This window comes from Hylobates moloch, unplaced genomic scaffold, assembly GCF_009828535.3.
Source record: "Hylobates moloch isolate HMO894 unplaced genomic scaffold, HMol_V3 SCAFFOLD_15, whole genome shotgun sequence".
NCBI lineage: Eukaryota > Metazoa > Chordata > Mammalia > Primates > Hylobatidae > Hylobates > Hylobates moloch.
The window spans coordinates 47,352,243-47,367,947 of record NW_026652290.1 but is presented as its reverse complement, the minus strand read 5'-3'; the positions used below and the strand labels follow the sequence as shown (position 1 = coordinate 47,367,947).

Below are 15,705 nucleotides of genomic sequence, written 5' to 3'. Positions count from 1 at the left end.
CCATCTCTAATGTAATTTCCAGTAAGAATTCTGAAGGGGCAGAAAGCTGAGATGGGAATATGTCAGGAAGAATTCTAAAGATAACCCCCATGACTCTCCCTGGTAGAATGTCCTCCCCTTTATATGACACAGGGAGATGGTCTGGATGTGCCTCACTTAATCACAGAGCCCTGTAGAAGCCAAGTCATGTCTCTGGCTTGTGGCAGAAGTCGGAGAAATTCAAAGCATGAGAAGGACTCTGATTGTTCTTGGTGGCTTGAAGAGGGCGGGGCACGTGAGAAGGAGCCGAGAAGGGCCCCTGGCCACTTTAGGTCCTATCGGCACCGTCACGGCAGTGATGATGTCAGCAGGAAACAGGGACTTTCTGTCTCTAAAACATTAGTGCTGAGGTCCTAGCAATGCCCAGAAATTGCCATGTCAGTGCTCTGGAGTTTTGAGGTTGACAACTCCAAGTGTGGTGCCACTGGGTCCTTTGTCTCCTCCTCTGTCCTGATGCCCTCAGACCTCAGCCAGGCCAAGGATGCTCAGTTTGCTTTGCCTTCTGCTTTCCCTCAGCTGGGGGATCTTGGGCTGGAAGTCACTCTGATGAATTTGTGGAATTTACCTCTAAGTCTCTCCTAAGTCCTCTGTCACCTCCCAAGAAGCATGATGAGGCACAGCCACCCTACACCTCCATGGGTGGCACTTTGGCTGCATTCCTTGGTCCCTGCCATACCACTGGACCCTTGGACACTGGTGAATCAGGCAAGGGCATGGATTGAGTCCCTACATCTCACCTGCATCTCCAAAGCTGGAATCCGTAACCCTTAGCAAGTTGTAATGGGATGTTTAAGAGTTTTAAAGGCTGCTGGTTTCCTGAGTGGAATTAGAATATTAAAGCACTACTGTAGCATTAGAGCCAGCTACTCCGTGAGGTGGTGAGAGTTCTGACCCTGGGGGTGTGAAAACAGGAGGTAAGGAGGGACACAATGAGGGCATCCCGTAGTGACTTTAGGCTTGCTCGTTTCCGCAGACAGAAAATTCCTAGCAGTGGGATCTCTTTATTATATCGCTCTTAGAAACCCACCTGCCAGATCCCAGCTGTGGTTTTGTTGCTATTCATTGACATGAGTAATGAAACTTAAATGTTACAAATACAGCTAAAGGCTTTTTGATGCAGTCCTTGTTCCCTCTTGCCTCACTTGGTGAGAGCTGGTGACATCATGCAAGTTCTTGCAGGCTTCTTATGCTTCACACTCGTGTGTGTTCACAGACAACACAGCACTGTACTGTGTGTGTGTGTGTGATCTGTTTGGTTTTGTATTGTTTTACTAAAAGGGATCATACTATAAGGCTCATGCTATAAACTACTTTTATTCACTTAGCATCTGTCCTAAGAGCTTCCAGATCTGTCTCGTTAACTGTGGCATAGACTCCTGACTCTGGCCTGTGCACCCCGCTGATTCAGGCGTCCTCTATTGCATGGACATTTACATTGCTTCCAGTTTCTGGCTGTCATTAGGGGGCTCACTGAGGAGGAGAATTTCTTGGCGGGTGGGTTAGGTCTGTGGTCTACATTTAACTGACCCTGGCCAGTTGCCCTCCAGAACGCTGCTGCCAGCTCCCTCCCTCCAGCGGGGCGTGAGTTTATGTTTCTGTAGATCACCTCCCTGCCCCTGATGTTACCAAACGTTAAAACTTTGCAACCTGATGGGTGAAAGTTACTTTTTCATTGTTTAGTTGTGTTTTTCTGATCTGGGGGAGATGGCGTTTTCTGTATTTGCTGACCGTCTGCATCTCCTCTCCTGCTCTGTGCACCATCACCCTGCTCCAGCTGCTTCCTGGAGCCTCCCTCCTTCCTCTCCACCTGCCCACGTCCTCTTCATCCTTCAGTTTCTTCCTAAGGGCCCATGGGCTTTCTTTGGCTTTTACGTTCCTCTCACTCCACCTTTGGCTGTTGCTGGGCTTCCCATCCCCTGGGAGGTTTCAGAGGATGGGGAAGACACAGGAGTGCAGTCGCCATGCAGTGCAATACGGGTCGTAGTGTTCATCCTCCACGGCCTTTATTGAGGACTTACTGTGTGCCAAGAACCTGCTCTAAGAACTTAACTGTGCTCCTTCCCTTCATGCTCATAACCATCCGTGAGACAGGCAATGTTCTCATCCCCTTTTACACAGAGAACATGGAGGCACAAAGGAGTTTCATAAATTGCCACCAAGGCCGTCCACTGGTGTGCAGCAGAGTCAAGATTCAAACCCAGGCTGTCTGGCTCCGAGGTTCCTCTGTTAGGTGTCAGATAGGGCCAAGGAGACACAGAGAAGGAGCACCACCTGACTTGGGCTGGGGCAGTCAGGGATGGCTTCCTGGAGGAGGTGACACCTCAGTGGAGCCTTCAAGGAGGAGCTGACCAGGCATTGAATGTCCAGGAAGAGTGAAATGCCTGAGTGATGCTGGGAGGCTGGAGAGCTGGCCTGGCTTGTGGTGTGTGCCAGGGGGCAGGAGATCAGGACTAAGGGGTGGCCAGGGTCAGATCTAGAAGACTTGGGCCATCCCGTAGTCAATACCTCATCGCAAGGCCAGGCAGGCCTTCCACTGATCTGTGTGTACCCCATGGGACACCAGGAGCCTGGGCCGCAACCACCCACCTGGGCCCCTGAGACCCAGTGCACAGGCATGGGGATGGGAGTGGGTGTGGCTGATTTACATCCAACAGGTTGAGGGGAAAACCCAGAAAGTGCAGCCCAGGCACTAATCAAATCTAAGACTAATAATAAGCATCCTGAGTAGTGAGTGGCCTGGGCTGGAGTGGACAAGCTGGCCAGAGTAGATGGACCAGGAGGAGCCATGTGAGTAGCCAGGCAGGAGGGCAGGTGGGAGGTGTGAGGAAGGTTGGGCCTGAGTGCCAGTGGAGGTTGGCAGGGTCCAGTAGGTGCAAGGCCCACCGCAGATCCACACACTGGGGCAGTCCCAGCCTCCCCAAGCCCCTGCACATGGAGAGCCCCGGGTCTGGATGCCTCTGGGGTGTGGGGCTTGCCTTTCGGGAGAGAAGCCACTGAGGCTACAGGGTTGGCCACACCATCAGGAATTCCCTTTGTCACCACGGCCCCCACACAGCCCCCATTTTCCCCCTTACATGCCCGCTGGACCATTTTAATGCTAATCTCAAATACCAGATTGTTTGAGTTGCTGAGACTGCAAGATTTATTCCTTAAGAACACAAATTAAAACAAAAAACTAAGCATCATACGATTCCTGCCAAAACAATTCCTGAACATCATCACATAGCCTGCCAGGGTTCAAACTGCTCCCACTATCTCTTCAATGTCTTTCTCAGTTGATTTGTTCAAATCAGGATCCCAGCATAGCCCACATTAGACATTTGGCTATGTTTTAATCTATAACAGTTTCCACTCGTTTTTTTCTTGGTTGGTTGTTAAAGATACTGGACTATTTATACTACAACATTTTTATCAGGGTGGGTTTCTAAGGCTTTATGAAAGGGCTCCAGATCCTTCACTGTGCACACAGAACCCAAGGCCAGATGGACCTAGGGCACAGCCTGGATTCACAGCCTCTCCCTGCTGCTCTGTCCCCACACTCCAGGCAGAGAACAAATCTGTTCTCTCATCCTCTTTTGTGCCCTGTGACCTCGTCCCCAGAATCTACCCAGCCAGGGGCTCAAATACATAATGTTTCTTTTTCTGAAAGAGTTGGACAAGGCAGTGACCAGAGGCTGCTTTGACACAGGATGAAATTGCCCAGAGCCCTGGGGCCGGGAGTCAAGACCCAGCTAGAACTGTGACCTGGCACCAGCAGAGGCCACCTGGTGCTGCAGAATCAGCCCTGGCCAGTTGTTCAGTGACCCACTGTGGGACCTTGGCTGAGCCACTTCCCCTCAGTGTAAAATGAAGAAGACTGTCTTTCCTACCAGATAGCCCTCAAAAAACACAAAAGTGCTTTGAACCTGTCAGATCCCCTATTAAAGAGTCACAAGGAAAGGCTCTGAGAAGACCTGCAGTTAAAAAAATCCTTTGGCTTTCTTTAACCCAGAGATTTTTCTTTTTTTTTTTTATTAAATTTTTTTGCACACAAAACAATAAACATTTTCTAAAAATACATACAAACAAAAAGATGCGTATCAAACATATTAGGAAGGTTGCACATGGGAAGACAGGGAATAGAAATGGGGAGTGGGAATTAAAGAAAATAAATGAGAGAGGGACTTTGTATGGATCAATGATAATAACTCAATCCTCTATTTGACAAAGAAGAAGGAGAAGGAAGAGGAAGAAAAAGAAAGTGGGATAAAGGATCAGAAAGGGAGGAAAATAGAAAAAATTAGAGTATGACTCCAGGGTAGACCTGTTTTGTTGTCGCTGGGTTGGTTGGTTGGTTTGTCTGTTGTATTTTTCATATGTTTCGCCATGTTAGCCAGGCTGGTCTCGAACTCCTAGCCTGAAGTGATCAACCCACCTCGGCCTCCCAGAGCGCCGGGACTACAGGCGTGAGCCACCACGTCCAGCCCTCACATTGCATCTGGCCTCCGTGGTAGACCTCCCAGACGGGGCGGTCAGGCAGAGGCGCTCCCCACATCCCAGACGGGGCAGCCGGGCAGAGGCGCTCCTCACTTCCCAGATGGGGCGGCCGGGCAGAGGCGCTCCCCACATCCCAGACGGGGCGGCCGGGCAGAGGCGCTCCCCACATCCCAGACGGGGCAGCCGGGCAGAGGCGCTCCTCACTTCCCAGACGATGGGTGGCCGGGCAGAGGCGCTCCTCACTTCCCAGACAATGTAACCCAGAGATTTTTCAAGCTAATTTGGCCACAGAGAACTTTCTTGGTGCAGCAACTGTTAACTAGCCAAACGTGTGGAGGCACAAGCAGAGGGCTCAGAGAATCACCCTCCTTGGCTGCTCTCTGGTCTTGGGGTACAGGGGAGAGTCTCTGTCCTGCATCCGAGTCTGCAGCAGCCTGGAGTGTGAGCCCAGCCCGCAGAGCTAGTGTCCAAGAGGAGTTCCCTTTCTTCCCTTTCCGTCAATGGAGCTTCTCTCAAGCTTTTATTCCACCTGGCTGGTGTCAGTCTTGGGGTTTTCCTGCCCTCCTTTGACACTTGATGGTCGTTCTGGGATTTTGATGGTGGTAGAGGAGGGGGAAGGGTCAGGCCCTCTGGTCAGGTTGGCATCTGCCATCTGGTCAGTCAGGCACTGTCTCTCCATAGGTCCAGTGGCGTTGGTGGCTTCTAGGCCATGAATGGGTCTTGGCACCTCTCTAAGGCTGCCCTTGTCACATAGAACCTGCTGCCCACCTTCCACTCAACCACCCCTTCATGGTGCTAATGTGGTGGGTGGTGGCTTTCTCCCTCTTTGCTCCCCCCACCCAAAAGGGGGAAGAATCAGGGGTCTTAATTTTGTTTGATCCTTTGATTTTACATTTGCCTTTGAATATATAGTATAGTCAGATGGTTTGAAACACAGAAAGTATTAAAAGATATGTAATGGAAAGTCTCTTTCCCACCTTGTCCTCCAACTGCCCAGTTCCCACCTCCCCTAGAATAAGCAGCTTTATTGAGGTATAATTTACATGCCATGAAATTCACCTGTATAAAGTGTACAAGTCGGTGTTTTAGAGTTGTGCAGCCATCACCATAAGCTAATTTTAGAACATTTTGATGACCCCAAAAAGAAACTTTGTCAGTCTTCTTTCCTCCCCAACCCCAGGCTACCACTACTCTGTCTCTGTAGATTTGCCTGTTTTGGACATTTTCCATAAATGGAATCATATGTGGTGTATTGTGACTAGCTGCTTCCACTGGGCATAATGTTTTTAAGGGCCATCCATGTTGTAGCAGGTGTCAGTACTTCCTTCAGTTTTGTGGCTAAATAACATTCCATTTTATGGATATATTATGTGTGGTTTATCCAGTCACCAGTGGAAGGACATTTGGGTTGTTTTTACTTTTTGGCCACTTTGATTATTAACAATGCTTCCATGAACTTTTGTGTTCAGGTTTTGGGTGGACATGTTTTCATTTCTTTAGAGTAGATGGATACCTAGAAGTGGAATTGCTGGGTCATATGATAATTCTACATTTAGCATTTTAAGGACCTGCCAAACTGCTTTCCAAAGTGGCTGTGCTATTTTTTTTATTTTTATTTTATTTAGTTAGTTAGTTAGTTAGTTAGTTAGTTAGTTAGTTAGTTATTGAGACAGAATCTCGCTGTGTCGCCCAGGCTGGAATGCAGTGGAGCGATCTTGGCTCACTGCAAGCTCCACCTCCCAGGTTCATGCCATTCTCCTGCCTCAGCCTCCTGAGTAGCTGGGACTGTAGGCACCCGCCACCACACCTGGCTAATTTTTTGTATTTTTAGTAGAGGTGGGGTTTCACCATGTTAGCCAGGATGGTTTCAATCTCCTGACCTTGTGGTCCGCCCACCTTGGCCTCCCAAAGTGCTGGAATTATAGGCATGAGCCACCGCACCTGGCCTATTTTATTTTTAAAATTTAATTATTTTATTTTATTTATTTATTTTAATTTTTGTTTTTTGTTTTTTGTTTTAGATGGAGTCTCACTCTTGTTGTCCAGGCTGGAGTGCAGTGGCACAATCTGGCTTGCTGCAACGTCCGCTTCCCTGGTTCATAAGATTCTCCTGCCTCAGCCTCCCAAGTAGCTGGGATTACAGATGCCCGCCACCATGCCTGGCTAATTTTGTATTTTTAGTAGAGATGGGGTTTTGCCATGTTGGCCAGGCTGGTCTCAAACTCCTGAGTTGAGGTGATCCACCCACCTCGGCCTCCCAAAGTGCTGGGATTACAGGCGTGAGCCACTGTGCCTGGCCGGCTGCACTGTTTTATAACTCATGTGAGGTGGTATGTCAGTGTGGTTTGGATTTGCATTTCCCTAATGACAAATGATGTTGAGCATCTTTTCATGTGCTTTTTGGCCACTTGTATGTCTTTTTTTTGGGAAAATGTCTATTGAAATCTGTAGCCCATATAAAAATTGGATTATTTGGCTCTTCCTGTCTTTGTGGCTCCGGAAAGGCGTTTGGGACGCCCACGATGAGGCTGCTGTCATTTGTGGTGTTGGCTCTATTTGCTGTCACTTAAGCAGAGGAAGGAGCCAGGCTTTTGGTTTCCAAATCACTGCTGAACAGATACGCCGTGGAGGGACGAGACCTGACCTTGCAGTACAACATCTACAATGTCGGCTCAAGTGCTGCATTAGACGTGGAACTATCTGATGATTCCTACCCTCCAGAAGACTTTGGCATTGTGTCTGGAATGCTCAATGTCAAATGGGACCGGATTGCCCCTGCTAGCAACGTCTCCCACACCATGGTCCTGCGCCCTCTCAAGGCTGGTTATTTCAACTTCACCTCAGCAGCAATTACTTACCTGGCCCAGGAGGATGGGCCTGTTGTGATTGGCTCTGCCAGTGCACCTGGACAGGGAGGAATCCTGGCTCAGCGGGAGTTTGACAGGTGATTCTTCCCTCATTTTCTGGACTGGGCAGCCTTTGGGGTCATGACCCTTCCCTCCATCGGCACCCCCCTGCTATTGTGGTACTCCAGCAAGAGGAAATATGACACTCCCAAAACGAAGAAGAACTGATTGGGGCTTCCACAGCCCTCCTCTCCCAAGAAATCCAGGTGCTTTCCAGACTCCAAAGGGTATCTTAAATGCAATCTCTTCTCTCTAAGCCCTTGGCCACTTTCTCCTGGATCCTGCCCTGCTCTCAGCCATAGTGAGGGACCAGGCCTAGGAGTCTGTGAGAGCCTCCTTGGTTCCATCATGAAGCCATAAACAGGAATGCCTTTGGCAACAGCCTTGAGCCTAGAGGGCCTTCTGATGCCCCACTGAAGTGCTGTTGGTTTATTGCTGGCAATGTGAATTCTCTCAGGGGTCTAGGAGAGGCATTTTGGAGACTGCCTGACACCACCCCCATCCCCTGCCTCCCCCTCTCAGAAGAGGGTGAAAGATGAAATGAAAGCTATGGGACTCTTGGAGGATACCCAGTGTCTATTCTGGGTTAGAGAAGTGCTTACTAAGGGGTTTTATAATAAAAACAAATGCCACATTGAAAAAAGAAAAAAAATTGGATTGTCTTTTTTCATTATTCTGTTATAAGCATTTTTTATATATTCTGGATACAAACTCCTTATCAGGTACAAGATTTGTAACTATTTCCTCCAAGTTTGTAGATTGTCTTTTTACTTTCTTCATGATGTTCTTTGGAACGCGAAAGGTTTTCATTTTGATGAAGTCCAATTTTTATCCATCTTCTCATCTATCATGCACATTTGGTGTCATTGCCTAACCCCAAATCGTGAAGATTTACTTCTATGTTTTCTTCTAAGAGTTCTATAGTTTTAGCTCTTACATGTAAGTCTGTGACCTACTATGAGCTCTTGTTTGTGTGTGGTGTGAGAGAGGGGCCCAAGTTCATTCTTTTGTATGTTAATATACAGTTAACCCAGCAGCATTTGTTGAAAAGACTATTGTTTCTCTCATTGACTTGTCTTGGTACCCTTGTTGAAAATCTATTGATCACAACTGTTACTCTCAATTATATTCTGTTGGTCTATGTCTGTCTTCATGCCAGACCACCCTGCCTTAATTAGTGTTGCCTTGCAATAAGTGTTGAAGTAGGGAAACATGAGTCTTCCATGTATTATTTCTTTCAATTCATGAACATGGGATGTCTTTCCATTTATTTAAATTTTTAATTTACTTCAGCACTGTTGTATAGTTTTCACACCTTGCACTTGTTTTATTAAATTTCTTCTTAAATGTTTTATTTAAAACGATGTTTTTGGTTTTTTATTTTTCAACAGGATTTCTTTATGCATATATGATCATTTACAAAATACAGATTAGAACTTCCCCCTTTTTGCAAAAACAACCCCCGAAATAAAAACAGAGCCTATGAGCCATGCTGTTATATACCTTGTTTTGTTTTTATTTTTATTTTCTTAGTCAATATGTCTTGCTGTTCTTTTCATAGCAACATATAAAGAGCTTCCTCATTACTTTGATAGCTACATAATAATCTAGTGTATAAATGTACTGTAATTTACTCAGTCAATTCCCTGCTGATGGATGTTGGGTTACTTTTAATCTTCTGCTATTACAAATGTTTCTGCAATGAATTTATCATTTCACACTTCAGGATAAATTGCAAAGTTTAATCGCCGGGTCAGTGGGTAAATCCCTCAGTAATTTTGACAAATGTTGCCAAATTACCCCCATGGGGGTTATTTCTATTTACTCTCCTTTCATGAGGAATAAGAATGCCACTTTCCCCATGGCTCTGCCAAAAGACGGTGTTATTAAACTTTTGGAGTTTTAACAATCTCAGGGTGAAGATGGTATCAGTGTAGTTTGAATTTGCCATCTCTTTTGAATGAGACGAAGCATCCTTGTGTTGTATTTCCCTCTATGAACTGTCTATTCATGCCTTTTGCCCATTTTTTTCATGGGTAGCTGGTCTTTATTTTTCTGTTTATTCTTTAGATCTGAGTTGCAAAGGTTTTGTGCCTGTTTTTCATATGTCTTTGGACTTAGGTGTTGTCATGAAGAAGTTTTTTTGTTTGCTTGTTTTGTGGATCCTGTTATGTATCTTTTCTTTTATGGATTTTGGGTCATAATTAGAAAGGCATTTCATATTCCAGCTATGTAAAGAAATTATCAAATGGTTTCTTCTCTATTAACTTTACATATTTTTATTCTTTTCACATTTAAATATTTTATTGGGTTGGGTCTTGATCTGAGGGAAGTTATTTCCTATGCTCGTTTCTGGCCCAGTCACTTTGTGCCAAGAATCCTTTCTCCGAAGTGTTGAAAGCAACAGCCAGGACTTCCCTGTTTCCCCACAAGGGTACCTCTCTGGATGGAGTCCTCCCTGGATGGAGGATGGAGGAGATGCAGGCAGGGAGTGAGCTGCTGATGAAACTCTGTATGATCCCTGCCCAGCTGTCTATCAGCACAGTGCAAGAATGTGGCTTGCTTTTCCTTCCACAAGCCTTTACTGAGGACAGCTATATACAAGGAATCCAGTTACTGATTAGCATTTATCCAGCAAAAATCGCTTCTCGGCCTTTTGGCTAAGATCAAGTGTAGCATTTATCCAGCAACTGCTGTGTGCCTGCTATCGTGGAAGGCACTGGATTCAGAGACAAATGAGACAGTAGGAGGAGGCAGAATGGCTATACGCTGAAATGTCACCAACAAGAAATGTCACCCAGCAGTGGGTGCTGGGAGTTCAGGTTCTGGGAGTAGTTCAGGTTCTGGGAGTAGTTCCCTCCCACCAGGAGCACTAATTTGATGCTACTATTATTAATAATTATCATTGGCTAGGCACAGGGGCTCACACCTGTTGTCTTAGCTACTTGGGAGGCTGAGTGGGGACAATCGCTTGAACCCAGGAGTTCAAGGCTGCAGTGAGCTATGATTACACCCCCGCAGTTTTGTAGAGACAGAGCAAGACCCTGTCTCTACAAAAAATTATCGTTAATATTATAATTATTTTATATTATTATAAGATTATAACTATTAACCCATTATAGTTCATACTATTTATATCACAATAACAACTACCAGTAGTAGCAGCCATGTCTTGGGCCGGTTACATGCTTGTCATGTACACACCCTTGAGAAGATCTAGAAAAGGAAGCCTAGAATTTCCATTTTACAGGTCAAGAAAACTGAGGTTTTGCATGGCCCAGGTTCTTCCCAAGATGACTCAGCTGCCCTTTCCCCACCACGGGCACTTCACTCAAGCACACTCTGGGTTACTCATCCATGGTGAATCCATTTTCAACATCAGCTGGCAGGAGGCAAAAATTATGATGAGTAGAAGTGGCTGTCCCCATTTCACAAACAGAAAACTGAGAAGGTGACTTGACCAGTTCACCCAGGACCTAATTAAGTAATTCTTCCTTTAGAACTAGCACGGGGATGGTGGGCTCTCAACCCTGAAAATCTCTGAAGGTTCATTCTGGGTGGAGATAGGAGCAGGCAGGGGTGGGTCTTAGAGCCATTTTCAGTATTTCAAAATAGCCCTGTGAGAAATCATATACAACTCACAGAAACCAAAAGCATCTTTTCCTCCTCCTCCATCGTCCTCTTCCCCCTCCTCATCTCTCCTCCTCTTTTTTCCTTCTTCCCCCCTTGTGTCTTCTCCTCTTCATCCTTCTCCTTCTCCTCCTTTTCCTCCTTCCTCTCCTTCCTGATTAACAGAAGCCAGGTTGTAAGGTTGTCATCTATTCCCGTGCACGTCGCCCAGGTCTCAGGCTGCAGCCTCATCCAGGCACACATGCCATGTCGTCACACTGGAATCCTCTTCTGTTCCCACCTCACTGATGAGCTCAGCTCATAGCCCCCAACCCAAGTTTGCACTCAGTGTTTGCCTGAAGGATTGAGTGAGAAATTCCTATCTGCCAAGCTTTACTGTCCTTTTCCAGTCACATCTGCAGGTTTTCTTGGTGAAATTGTAAAGGGCAAGAACAAGGAGCCGACCTCTCCCCACAACCCTGCTCCAAACTCTTGCACAGACCCCTCCCCACCAAGGAGGAAAAGATGGAGTTGGCTCACGCCAACAGGAATTGGCCCCTAAATTTTTGTTTCTTCAATCCAGGTGTGGGCCTTGTCCAGCACAGCATTCTGTATCACAGAGAGTGGCAGTATTGATAAGGGCAGCAGCTCAGGAGATTAAATCTTTACTAACATACTTAGTACCATGCTAGGCACCTGCCATGCATATGCTGCTCACAATGACCCTGTGCAGTAAGCAACAGCATCCTCATTTTACAGGGGAGGATGCTGGGTCTCCAAGAGGGGAAGTTGTGCCCAGGATCACACAGAGAGGAGTACCAGCCACGTAATGCACAGTCCAGGGTTCCCAAGCAGGGCTGCCCCATGGCTTTCCCCAGGCTCATCCCCAAAGAGGCTCAGAAACTGGTCCACTCCACCTGCTGATCCTTGACTTGTCCATTTTAGATGCTCTGGATTGATTTCCTACTTTCTAAGGTAAGAACTTAACTTGGACATCACCATCTGCATGCACGCAGCCTCCCCTCCCCAGGCCCTCAGTGAAGGAGGGGTGTGTGTTCAGCTGGAGTCAAGACAGACCTGCTGGCTGCCAGCTCTGTCCCAGAAAGTCAACTCCTCTGCAGTTTAGTTCTCTTCCCTCCTTCCTCTCTCCTAGAAAGCCTGTTTTTGCCTTTGATTATTGACAGTGGCCTAATGGCTCATACAGTGAGTAAACTATTTTACAGAAGAAATAATTCCACAGATAGCTCACTTATTTATGATGATGTAAATACTGCCCACACCTGAGCTGTACTTTTACCATTTTAATCATTATGATGTGTACAGTAAAGTGGCATTAAGTACATGAACAAGTACCACTATCGATACCCAAGACTTTTTTATCGCCCCAGACAGAAATTCTGTACGCATTAATAACTTCTGCCTGTGGTAATCTCTATTCTACTCTCTAACTCTATGAATTTGCTTCTTCTACTTTCTTCATGTAAATGGAATTGTACAATATTTGTCTCTATGTGACTGTCTTCTTTCACTTAGCATAATATCTTCAAAGTTCATCCATGTCGTAGCATGTGTAAGTATTCCATTCATTTTAACAACTGAATAGTATCCCTCTGTGTACCTGTAACACATTTCGTTTATCCATTCATGTGCTGATAAACGATTGGGCTGTTTCCACCTTTGGCCGTTGTGACTATGTTGTCTGAATGTTGGGGCACAAGTATCATTTTGCATCCCTGTTGAAGTTCCTTTGGATATTTACTTAGGCGTGGGATTACTGGGTCCATGTGGTAGTTTTATGTTTGTCTTTTTGAGGAACTGCCGGACTTTTCCACAGCTGTTGCTCTGTTATACATTTCTATGAGCAGTGCCTTCACATCCACTTTCTTCACATCGCTAACACTGCTTATTTTCCATTTTTAATAATAGCCATCCTAATGGCTGTGAAATGATATCTCATTGTAGTTTCAATTTGCATTTCCCTAATGACTAATGACGTTGAGCATCTTTTCATGTGCTTATTGACCACTTGAATGTTTTATTTGGAGAAGTGCTGATTCAAGCCTTTTGCCCAGTTTGTTGTTGTTGTTGTTGTTGTTTTTAGATGGAGTCTCGCTTTGTGGCCCAGGCTGGAGTGCAGTGGCGCGATCTCAGCTCACTGCAAGCTCCACCTCCCGGGTTCACGCCATTCTCCTGCCTTAGCCTCCTGAGTAGCTGGTACTACAGGCGCCCGCCACCATGCCCAGCTAATTTTCTTGTATTTTTAGTAGAGATGGGGTATCACCATGTTAGCCAGGATGGTCTCGATCTCCTGACCTTGTAATCCACCTGCCTTGGCCTCCCAAAGTGCTGGGTTTACAGGCATGAGCCACCGCGTCTGGCTGCCTTTTGCACAGTTTTGACTTGTGTTGTTTGGTTTTTTGTTGTTGAGTTTTAGGAGTGTAGGTTTTTTTGTTTTTGTTTTTGTTTTTGCTTTTGTGTTTTTGTTTTGAGATGGAGTCTTGTTCTATCTCCAGGCTGGAGTGCAGTGGCACGATCTCAGCTCACTGCAACCTCTGCCTCCCGAGTTCAACTGATTCTCCTGCCTCAGCCTCCTGAGTAGCTGGGACTACAGGTGCATGCCACCACGCCCAGCTAATTTTTGTATTTTTAGTAGAGAGGAGGTTTTGCCTTGTTGGCCAGGATGGTCTCAATCTCTCGACCTCATGATTCTCCCACCTCGGCCTCCCAAAGTGCTGGGATTACGTGCTCCTAAATTGCATGATAATGTATCCTAGTATTTGAGACCGTATTGCACTGATGCTTGATTGACTCTTTCAATCTGGAAGCCAGTGTCCTTCACATCATTAATCAACCTTTGGAGTTCCTGAAATTATTCCATAATTTCGTATCTTTTGTCTCCTGTTTTCTGAACAATTATTCAATTACATCTTTCAACTTTTCTACTGATGTTTTTATTCTGGTTATAAAATAATTTCTAACAATTCTCATTTGTTCTACAAATGTCCTTTACAAAGAGTCCACCGTTTTGTTTCATAGATACACAATCCTCTCTTGTATTTCTGGGGATCTCAACTGTTGCTGCTCTTGTTTTAAAATGCTGTTCTGTTTCCTGCATGTCTTCGTTGGCGCCAGGTGTTTGTCTTCTATTTGGTTTGAGTTTGCTTTACTGCTAGAGGCGGAGGTGGTGCTCCTATATCAGGTGACCCTTGGCCATTGGTTCACAAGTCAGACTGAGGCACTGACAGCTGCCTGGAAGTTCTGGGTAAGCAGATGGGCTCACTGATGGAGAAGCTTTGCTCCAGTGGGGTCAGGCAGGGACTTGGACATTTTCCTGAGAGAATCTCCCGCTGTCAGTGCCTCTGGGTCTTTTCCTTTGGGTCTGTTTTCCAGATCAGAGACTTCTGATTTCCTGCCATTTTCAGGGTAGGAAGGAAGGTGTCTTTAAAAACCTGGTTGCTGCACTCCTTAGGTAGTGGCTGGGGTGAGTGAGGAGAGGGGAGACTGACCATCCAAGAGGAAGATTCTCACAGTCTCCCTGTTGCCAGGAAGGACCACGTTGCTACCCTCAGCTGTGTCCAAGGAGACCCCACTCTTATGCCCGGGTGGGTGGAGGGACTGGCGTCTGCCTTGGAATGGGGATATGCTGTGGTCATGCCCTCTTTATGTAAGTTTCCAACGAATCCTCTTTCAGAGCTTCCTGCCTCCTGCCCAGCCCCTGCTGTCAGAGATACTTGGTGTCTCCCGTCCTGGAGACTTCCTTGAGTTCTGTGACTCAAAACAACTTCCTTCCCCTGTGGGCATCAACAGTGAGAGATCTTCAGATGTGATCAGGCACTCCAGTCCTTCCATCTCCCACAATGTTGGAGACCTGTGTTCCCTGCTGTAGAAATCTCTGCCGTTCCCTTTATCTCTGAAGACGGACTTGACTGTCAGCTTAGCATGGTTTCAGGAGGGAAGGAAGATAAACCCCTGTGTTTAAGCTGCCGTGTTAAATGGGAGGCACCTGGTCTTTTTTCTTTTTCTTTTTTAAAGACTGGGTCTCGCTCTGTTATCCAAGCTGGAGTGCAGTGATGTGGTCATGGCTCACCTCAACCTTGAACGCTCAGGCTCAAGCGATCCTCCAGCCTCAGCCTCCTGAATTGCTGGGATTATAGCACCTGGCCAATTTTAAAATCTTTCTGTAGCGACAGGTTCTCACTATGTTGCCCAGGCTGGTCTTGAACTCCTGGCCTCAAGGAATTCTCCCACAACCTCCCAAAGTGCTAAGATTACAGGCATGAGCCACGGTGCCCAGCCACCTCTGGTCTTCCCTCAGTTTGCTTTCATTAAAAGACAAACGTAGGCCGGGCGCGGTGGCTCACGCTTGTAATCCCAGCACTTTGGGAGGCCGAGGTGGGCGGATCACGAGGTCAGGAGATCGAGACCACGGTGAAACCCCGTCTCTACTAAAAATACAAAAACTTAGCCGGGCGTAGTGGCGGGCGCCTGTAGTCCCAGCTACTCGGAGAGGCTGAGGCAGGAGAATGGCATGAACCCGGGAGGCGGAGCTTGCAGTGAGCCGAGATCGCGCCACTGCACTCCAGCCTGGGCGACAGAGCAAGACTCCGTCTCGAAAAAGAAAAAAAAAAAAAGACAAACGTGCCTTGCAAAATGCTTTTAAACATTTTTAAGGAGA

At 46.5% G+C, this 15,705-nt stretch overlaps 1 pseudogene; it reads left to right on the top strand.

Annotated features, from left to right (window-relative positions):
• Positions 1 to 6,998: 6,998 nt before the first annotated feature.
• On the top strand, positions 6,999 to 7,691 carry LOC116484140 (translocon-associated protein subunit beta-like; annotated as a pseudogene).
• Positions 7,692 to 15,705: the final 8,014 nt, after the last annotated feature.